Source organism: Nicotiana tabacum, chromosome 14 (assembly GCF_000715075.1).
Source record: "Nicotiana tabacum cultivar K326 chromosome 14, ASM71507v2, whole genome shotgun sequence".
NCBI lineage: Eukaryota > Viridiplantae > Streptophyta > Magnoliopsida > Solanales > Solanaceae > Nicotiana > Nicotiana tabacum.
In genome coordinates, this window is record NC_134093.1 from 15901924 (window position 1) to 15910824 (window position 8901).

Below are 8901 nucleotides of genomic sequence, written 5' to 3' on the forward strand. Positions count from 1 at the left end.
CGTTCCATGATAAAGCCCCCCGAGTATTCGAGGTTGATTGTAAAGAGGCCTCAAATACTCAGTAGTAGTATCGTTTTAGGCATTACACGTTCCAATTGCTTGGTAGTTGATTGCCATTTTATCAGACCGGGCTTGGGGGATTTCCTCTATATGGCAGGTATCGATCTCTGGTCGACCTTTGCTTGGTAGTTCTTTTAGTAACGGACCTAGAAATTAACTGGTCATCTTCGACTCTTAGTTTGGATTGATATCGATTGTGCACATCGGTCCAAGTAATAGCTGGGTACTCGATCAGATTATGCTTCAGCCGCCGTGAAGCCATCGAGCTTCGCTCGTTTAGACCTTGAGTGAAAGCTTGAACAGTCCAATCATCTGTGACTGGTGGCAGATCCATTCGTTTCATTTGAAAATGAGATACGAACTCCCTTAGCATCTCGTTATCCTTTTGTATTACCTTAAACAGGTCCGACTTTCTGGTCTCCACCTTTATGGCTCCGGCATGTGCTTTTACGAAACAACCTGCAAGCATAGCAAAAAAATCAATAGAGTTAGATGGTAAATTATGATACCATACCATTGCCTCCTTTGATAGGGTTTCACCGAAGTTTTTTAATAATACGGATTCGATCTCATCATCTTCCAAATCATTGCCCTTGATGGCACACGTGTAAGAAGTGATATGCTCGTTGGGGTCGGTCGTTCCATTATATTTGGGAATTTCGGGCATACGGAATTTCTTGGGGATTGGTTTTGGGGCCGCGCTCGAGAGAAAAGGTTTTTGCACGATTTTTTTGGAATCCAACCCTTTTATCATTGGTGGAGCTCCCGGGATCTGATCGACCCTAGAGTTATATGTTTCTACTTTTTTATCGTTGGCTTCGACTCGCTTTGTGAGTTCCACGAGTAATTTAGCAATTTCGGGAGTAGTCCCCGATTCTTGCTCATTTGACTTCACTATGGCTGGCTCCGTTCTGTGGGTCATTTCTCGAGGTGGATTGGGCTCCGGCCTGCTTTGTAGCTGGGTTTGGCTCTGCAAATGAGCTATTGCTGCCTGTTGAGCTTGCAACATTTCAAAAATCATACGCAAACTGATGCCGTTTTTCTCGATATTATGGGTATCTCGAGCTGCAGACCGAGTGCCACCATGAATGCTATTTTCGGGTTCAGAATGTAGGTTCGCCTCAATGGCTGCATGCGAATTGATATCTATCGGCGCTCCGATTCGTGCTCCAACGGCGTTGACAAGTTGTCTCTCGATACTGGATGTCAAATTATTGTTCTCATCTTGAAGACCGGCTTCATTGTCGATCGATGAGGCCATTTGATAGGTAGTTAGTCGTTGTTAATCTGAAATCCAAGATATTTTCGGAAACAAGCGCAAAACACAACAGTGTGTTTTTGCAGATTCGTATCAAATAACCACTGTTATCCTTAGCCCTACGGTGAGCGCCAAACTGTTTACCCGAAAAATGGATAGAGTTGAAATTTGTATATAGTTCTAAGGATACGTGGTATAACTTGGTACAAATTGCAGAGTGAAACAGAAATATATATATATATTCTTTGACAAATGGAATGAAATATGAGGTAGAGAAAAAGGAAATGTTGATGAACAAGGCAAAGTAAATGAGCTGAAAAATGTTAATCTCTCTCAAGTTGTCTTTGTTACCATGCCCCTTTATGCTTATAAGGATTCCCCTCTTTTTAGTAGAGGGATCCTACTTTATCTATAATAAAAAATATATAGTGAAAAATTCATGATAAATTGTCTTTTTCTCGATTCCTGCCATGATTCTCTTCTCTAATGCGGTTGCAACGGCTCTTGTCCGTGAGCTTGATACTGGCTCGAGCTCGGTATTAGATCGACCTCGATTCTAACTTAGAGTCTAGATATTCGGGGTGAGTGTTGGCCGGTCTATGCATCTTCGATAATCTCCGCTTTGCCTCGTAGTTCGATTTGAATATGAGCTCGATAATGATACCGAGCTTGTCATTGATCGGTCTTAGAGCTCGAAGCTCGACGCCCTTACTTCGGACCTCGACCTGTCGTCACACAGATACCCTTTGATCGAAGTATTATCGTCTCGACCATTTCGTACGACTGACTTAATCGGTTTTGACCAATTCCTTGCACAAATTCCTTTCTCTTTTGCTTGATTTTCTTAACCAATGATATCAGCCAAAAAGCCTTTGCCGTGTTCGTTGTTCCTGTTCTTGTCATTATTTCTTTGTTTATTCATTTATTCATTTTTAACTTAAGAACCTATTCTTACGTTCTATAGGAGCCTTACATTAAAAAAGTTAACTATCTTGAAGACAATTTTCAATAATTTATTCCATTCCTTATGCGATTGATTGGGAATAAACGTGTAGACAGTTTCGGAATTGACGGAGCCCAAGAAAAAGAGAGATTTTCTGCACGTATCTAAAGTATGAATCAAACTTGTGAAATTAAGTGCCCGTTTGGATTAATACGAGACAATTTGCTAATAGGAAGTGTATGAATAGACCAAAAGTGTAATGGAAAGCAAAATTGTGCAATTTTAGATAGTACAAAGGCAAATGCGAATTTATTACTTGTTATTAGATTGTACAAATTCATTATGTAATTGTTAACTCAACATTAGAAATTTTCATCTTTTTTATTTTCTCCTCGATCGATGTTTCGTTGATTATTCTTTCCCTGGGTAAAATGTAGCTCTCGTGTTGCTTTCAGGTGACGTATTTGAAAAACCTAATTGATTAAATGTGAAAGATAAATAATACCAAATTTTAATATGAAAACCTTTCAAATAGAAAGTAAAAATTACCGGATCTAACCATGAAGGCAAGATTTTGAATGTGAACAGTTATGACTTAGGCAAGATTTTGAATATAAAAAAAGATGTTTTGAATTTTATGATCTTAAACATACCGAAAATACTGTTTGAATGTTGTGATCTAAGAGATTGTCATTAAGATAAAAAAATTAAAGAGTTACTGTATATAGAAAGATATTATCTTTTTAAAATATGCTAAAAAAGATAAGACACATAAATTAATACGGATGGAGTATACAACAAAATCCACGGTTTCTTCGCCAAAGGAAGGAACAATTGATAGGTTTGCCTAGCTAATCAGTAATCAGAAGTGGAAACTAAAATAATGTAGGGAAATTTTCAAGAATTAGACTCGTATTGACTTACAGGCATCCCAAAGGAAAACGAAATGCATTTTTCTTATTCTCTTGCTTGATTTTCATTGTCAATTATATCTTCCACAATAATTAAATACCAAGGAACTGCTCTTTCTCTTCTCATTTATTTATTTATTTATTTATTTATTTATGACTTGGAAAGTTACCCATACATTCTATAAGAGCCTTGCACATAAGATGTACGTTAAGGGGTCGTTTGGCGGGGAACAAATTATCCCTTATTATAATAAATGCTACTCCAATAAAGAAACTTGGTACATCTTTCCAAAGCGAAAGCGAATCATGTGCATGCAGTAACTCAGCTCGAATCACTGGCTGTTCAGGAAAGCCTAAATATTCCTAGATTTTTTATGCAGAGAGCTAAACCTAGCCATACTCTCTGCAAATACAACGGTGTTTATATAGACTGTACACTTGATTAGAGTCGTAGCATGTTTGGTGGGCCGAAAAAATCAGCTTATTTTGAGAAGTATTTTTTTTAAAAGTACTTGTGGAGAGAAGCTGTTTGTGTTTGACTAATCACTATAAAAAATAATTTTGATCAATAATTTGTGTTTGACCAAACTTTTCGGAAAGTACTTTTCAGTATCAAATTACGAATAAGGACATGAATAGATTTGCTTAATAGTTAATATATTATAAGTAAATAAATAATCTAAAATAATTGTTACTACAGGCAATAATTAAGTCTTTTCATTTTATTTAAGTAAAATATGAAAATAAAATTTAAAAATACTTAATTCTTTTAATATAAGTTAAATATATTAAAAATCATTCAACAAATATAAAAGTATTCACCACTAAAGTTACTATATATTAGAAAGCTATTCTAAAAATAATAAGAAATATTTATACATTAATATCCTAAGTATTAGGTTTAACGGTTATTTTGGTATATACTATATTTTGTTAAGGGTATTTTTCGTAAGAAGAAAAGTCAAAACTGCTTCTGCTTTTGCTTTTGGGAAGAAATTACTTTTTTCTGCTTCTGCTTCTGCTTCTTCCCAAAAGCGTTTTTTCCCCCCAAAAAAAGCTTGGCCAAACACCTCAAGTTAGGAAAGAAAAATACTTTTAGGAAAAAAACACTTTTGGCCTCTTGAAAAACTTGACCAAACATGCTATTAGACTACCTAATGGGCGCTAATTAGCTAGCGCTCCTTATAGCTGTACTAGGTCCAAAAGGCTATTTTTCCAACAACTGAGATTATAATACGAGGATTAAATAATGACGAAATATATTTAGTAAATATATTTTTTATTGGAAGTTGTTTGGTTCATTGGACTAGAAATGAGATATACCGGATATAATATAAATATGCATTTGGTGTATACTAGATAAGTTGGGATAAACTTTTATTTCCAATTTTAACCTTGAATTGATTAAAAGACTTTGGGGAAGAGCCTTGAAGAAGGGTATCTTTATTATTTTAGTATTTATCCAAGGATTAATTAATCCCGGGAGTAGTATTCCACCCTCGATGTGGGATAGAATAATACCTAATTATGGAATTAATTAATTCTGGGATTGGGGGCCTATCGGAAATAGTATTTCTATCCTCAAGGTAGGGTAAGGTCTGCGTACACACTACCCTCCATAAATCTCACTTGTGAAATTATACTGAATTGTGTTGTTATTGTTGTAATTAATCCCTGAATTGCTAATCTCGAATTCAAAAATTCAACCAAATGCCTGATAAAATCATCAAGATCTAATCTCAAAATTATTATCTCTTGTCTCACGTGCTAAACGACCTCGGACTAACTTGAAGACTAGGTAATTGTAATTTTTGTCACTCGTGATGTGATTGATTTAGAATATACGCGGACCACATTTCCCTTTCTAGTATGTCAATTTCACGCGGACGCGTTATTAAGATTTAAAACAAAAATGTCAATTGAAGGGGCATCTTCTACAAGTGATCATTAGAAATTCAGCAAGTTAATTTCAAGGATTTGTCTATATTAGAAATTCTTAACCATCTCTTGAACGTAAACTTTAATTTCTTGTTTTTTTCATTTTCTTTTTATTCGAATACATGTGAATGTATTCCTTCTTTTGTTACCTCTTTTCCTTGGAAAATTGGAGATTCACGGGGAGAAGCATGTATTCTATTTGGTGATGATTATCCTTTTTATCTTTAATTTATCCTCATTCCTAGATAACTCAAAACCATATATATGGTTTAAATAGCGGAATTGGTGGTGTTTTCACTTATAAGTTAGGACGATTTTGTTGAATATTTGTTTCTGTTAAAGATGATTTATGATCTACTAGAATAATAAGTAGTTTAGTCATAGGATGGGTATTTATTTAAATTTAAGTTTAGTTGTATAAGTTAGTTGAAATATTTTAGGTTTTTGAATTTTGAATATTTATTATGTAGATTTTCTCTAGATTCTATTTTCAAATTGACTATTTAAAGCCCACTTTGATTAATAAAATTAGAATGAGAGTCGAGCTCTATCTTTTTTTACAAATCCAACAAATAGTTTTTGAAAAGTAACTAAGAGAGTATGAGGCTAATAATAGAAATACAGTCAAATATGGGAAACATCTATGTATATACTTATGCTTCATTGTATAAAATTAAAGTATGAACTAATGATATAAGTGTATACGGTCGAAATCGAGCCTTTGGTGCATCCTAACCTCCAACATGGCAAGCCAGGCTCGAGACATGACAATAGAGGACTGAAGATCGACCCCGAGTCCCACCGGGCTAGAACCCGGAGACAGGACGCTTGTCTTCGAGAATATCGGGGCCATGATCCCGGCATCGGTCCTAGCCTCAAACAGTTTTGAAGAAACATTGTCAGCATAGCCAATGGAAGACCGAAATATCCGTGATCGGCCGGATATTACGGTGGGAATCTCGGCACGTACGGATAAAGAACCGACAATCAGTAAATCAAAAGATTTTTTACCTTTTATAGAATTGTACCTAAAGTAGGACTCCTCTACTATATAAATGGGGTCTGATAATTCATAAAGTACGTTGAAACACGCATTCCAAAGCAATATATCATTATTTTTTCTTTTAATAGTTCTTCTGCTTGCCTTCATCAATGCTTGTTGTTACGAGCCCAAATCGAGGGCAAATATTTCACTAAAACTTAAATCGTCTTCCTTAATGGTTTGAACTTACTTTATTCTTATTTATTTAATTTATCTTTATTTACTGCTTTGTATCAAATAAATCTGCGTATCCTTAAAATCACTTACAGATTTAATTGTTATCGGATTTTGAGGATAAATAGTTTGGCGCCCACCGTGGGGCTGAGGATAATAGTGGCTATTTGATACAATTTTCTATAACACATACTACTTTACACTTGTTCTTTAGAGTGTCTCTAATTTCAGGTTAAAGCTCAAAATGTCAAACTCCCAATCAGCACCTCTACATGTTGACGATGAATCCGGTCATCATGACGAAAATAATAACATAGTGCCCAGTGGCGAGATACCATTTGTTGATCCCGTCGAAATTTCGGTTGTTGACCCGATTGACGCCAACTCGCATATGACCATCAACACAAATTATCTGCCTAACGACCCCGAGAATAGCGTCTGTGGTGAAGCCCGATCAGCAGCCTAAAATACACAAGACGATGGAGGAGAGTGGATCAATTTACGGGTAATTTTTAAAATATTGCAGGCTCAACAGGCGGCGATAGCCCAGTTACAGAACCAAAGTCGCGCGCCGAGCAGAATTGAACCCAATCCATCTCGAGAAGTTACTCGCAGAAACGAATAGGTCGCAGAGAGGCTGAATGAAAATGACTCGGGGACCAACCCTGAGATCATAAAGATGCTCGAGGAACTAATGAAACGGGTAGAATCAGAAGAGAAGAAAATCAAAGCTAATGACAAAAAGGTAGACACCTACAATTCCAGGGTCGACCAAATCCCAAGGGCACCGCCGATATTAAAAGGCCTGGATTCTAAGAAGTTCATTCAAAAACCTTTTTCTCCGAGCGCGGATCCAAAGCCGATCCCTAAGAAGTTCCGCATGCCCGAAATTCCTAAGTACAACGGAACGAACGACCCAAATAAGCATGTGACCTCCTATACATGTGCCATCAAAGGGAATAAATTGAAGGATGATGTGATCGAGTCTGTTTTGTTGAAAAGGTGCTATGATATGGTATCACCATTACTCCTAATTCTATTAACTCATTTGCTATGCTTGTAGATTCCTTCGTAAAAGCAGATGCCGGGGCTATTAAAGTCGAGACCAGGAAGTTAGACCTTTTCAAAATAAAGTAGAGGGATAACGAGATGCTTAGGGAATTCGTGTCCCGGTTTCAAATGCAACAGATGGACATGCCTCCGATTGTGGATGATTAGGCCGTTCAGGCTTTCACCCAATGACTCAACATTCGAAGCTCGTTGGCTTCACAACAGTTGAAAAAAAAGTTGGTTGAATATCCGTCCGTCACTTAGGCCGATGTCCATAACCAGTATCAATCAAAAATCAGGGTCAACGATGATCAGCTTGGGGCCCCTTCCGGGTCCGTGTATCCTACCAGAACCATTGACAGAGTCAAGAGAGATATCGATCGTGAACCAAGGTCAAATAGGGATCGGTATCACCCGTACAATGGAGACCGAAGAAGCAGTGAGTCCGGACGGAACCCTATCAGAAATGAAAGAAGAAATGACTGAGTGAAAGAAACCGGGGACTCATGAGCAAAAATAGCTTCGACAGGCCCGTCGGGCCTAAAGAAGCACCAAGATTATCAGAATACAACTTCAATGTCGATGCCGCCGCTATCGTATCTGCCATCGGACGCATCAAAGATACTAAATGGCCTCGACCTTTACAGTCTGATCCAGCCCAAAGAGATCCTAACCTAATGTGCAAATATCACGTCACTCATAGCCACAAAACAGAAGACTACCGACAATTAAGAGAGGAGGTGTCCCGGCTGTTCAACAACGGACATCTCCGAGAGTTCCTGAGTGATCGGGCCAAGAACCACTTCAGGAACATGGATTCTAATAAGCAAACCGAACAAGAGAAAACTCAGCACGTCATTAACATGATCATCGATGGGGTTGACATTCCCAGGGGTCAATGCTGAAGCACACAAAAGTATCTATCACAAGAGAAAAATGGACTCGGGATTACGTACCGTAAAGAACCTTGTCTTTCAATGACGAAGATGCCGAGGAGATTGTACAACCCCACAACGATGCACTTGTAATATCGGTACTCATAAATAAATCTCGAGTTAAGCGTGTGTTAATTGATCCGGGTAGCTCAGCCAACATCATCAGATCGAGGGTCGTGGAATAACTCGGCCTACAAGATCAGATCGTACATGTGGTCCGAGTCCTGAACGGGTTCAACATGGCATGTGAGATCACTAAATGAGAGATAAAATTACCGGTGAACGTCGCTGAAACCATTCAGGAAGCCAAGTTCTATGTAATCGAAGGAGATATGAGATACAATACTTTGTTCGGGAGGCCATGGATTCACAACATGAGTGCAGTACCCTCAACACTGCACCAGGTGCTGAAATTCCCAACACCCGGAGGAATCAAAATAGTTTACGGGGAACAACCAGCCGCCAAGGAAATGTACGCGGTCGATGAGGTGATCCCGGCATCCATACTCTCGACATCAAAAGGTCCGAATCAAATGGCCAAAGATGAGGCCACATAGCAATTACCGGTACTAGCCTCGACAGAACTGGAG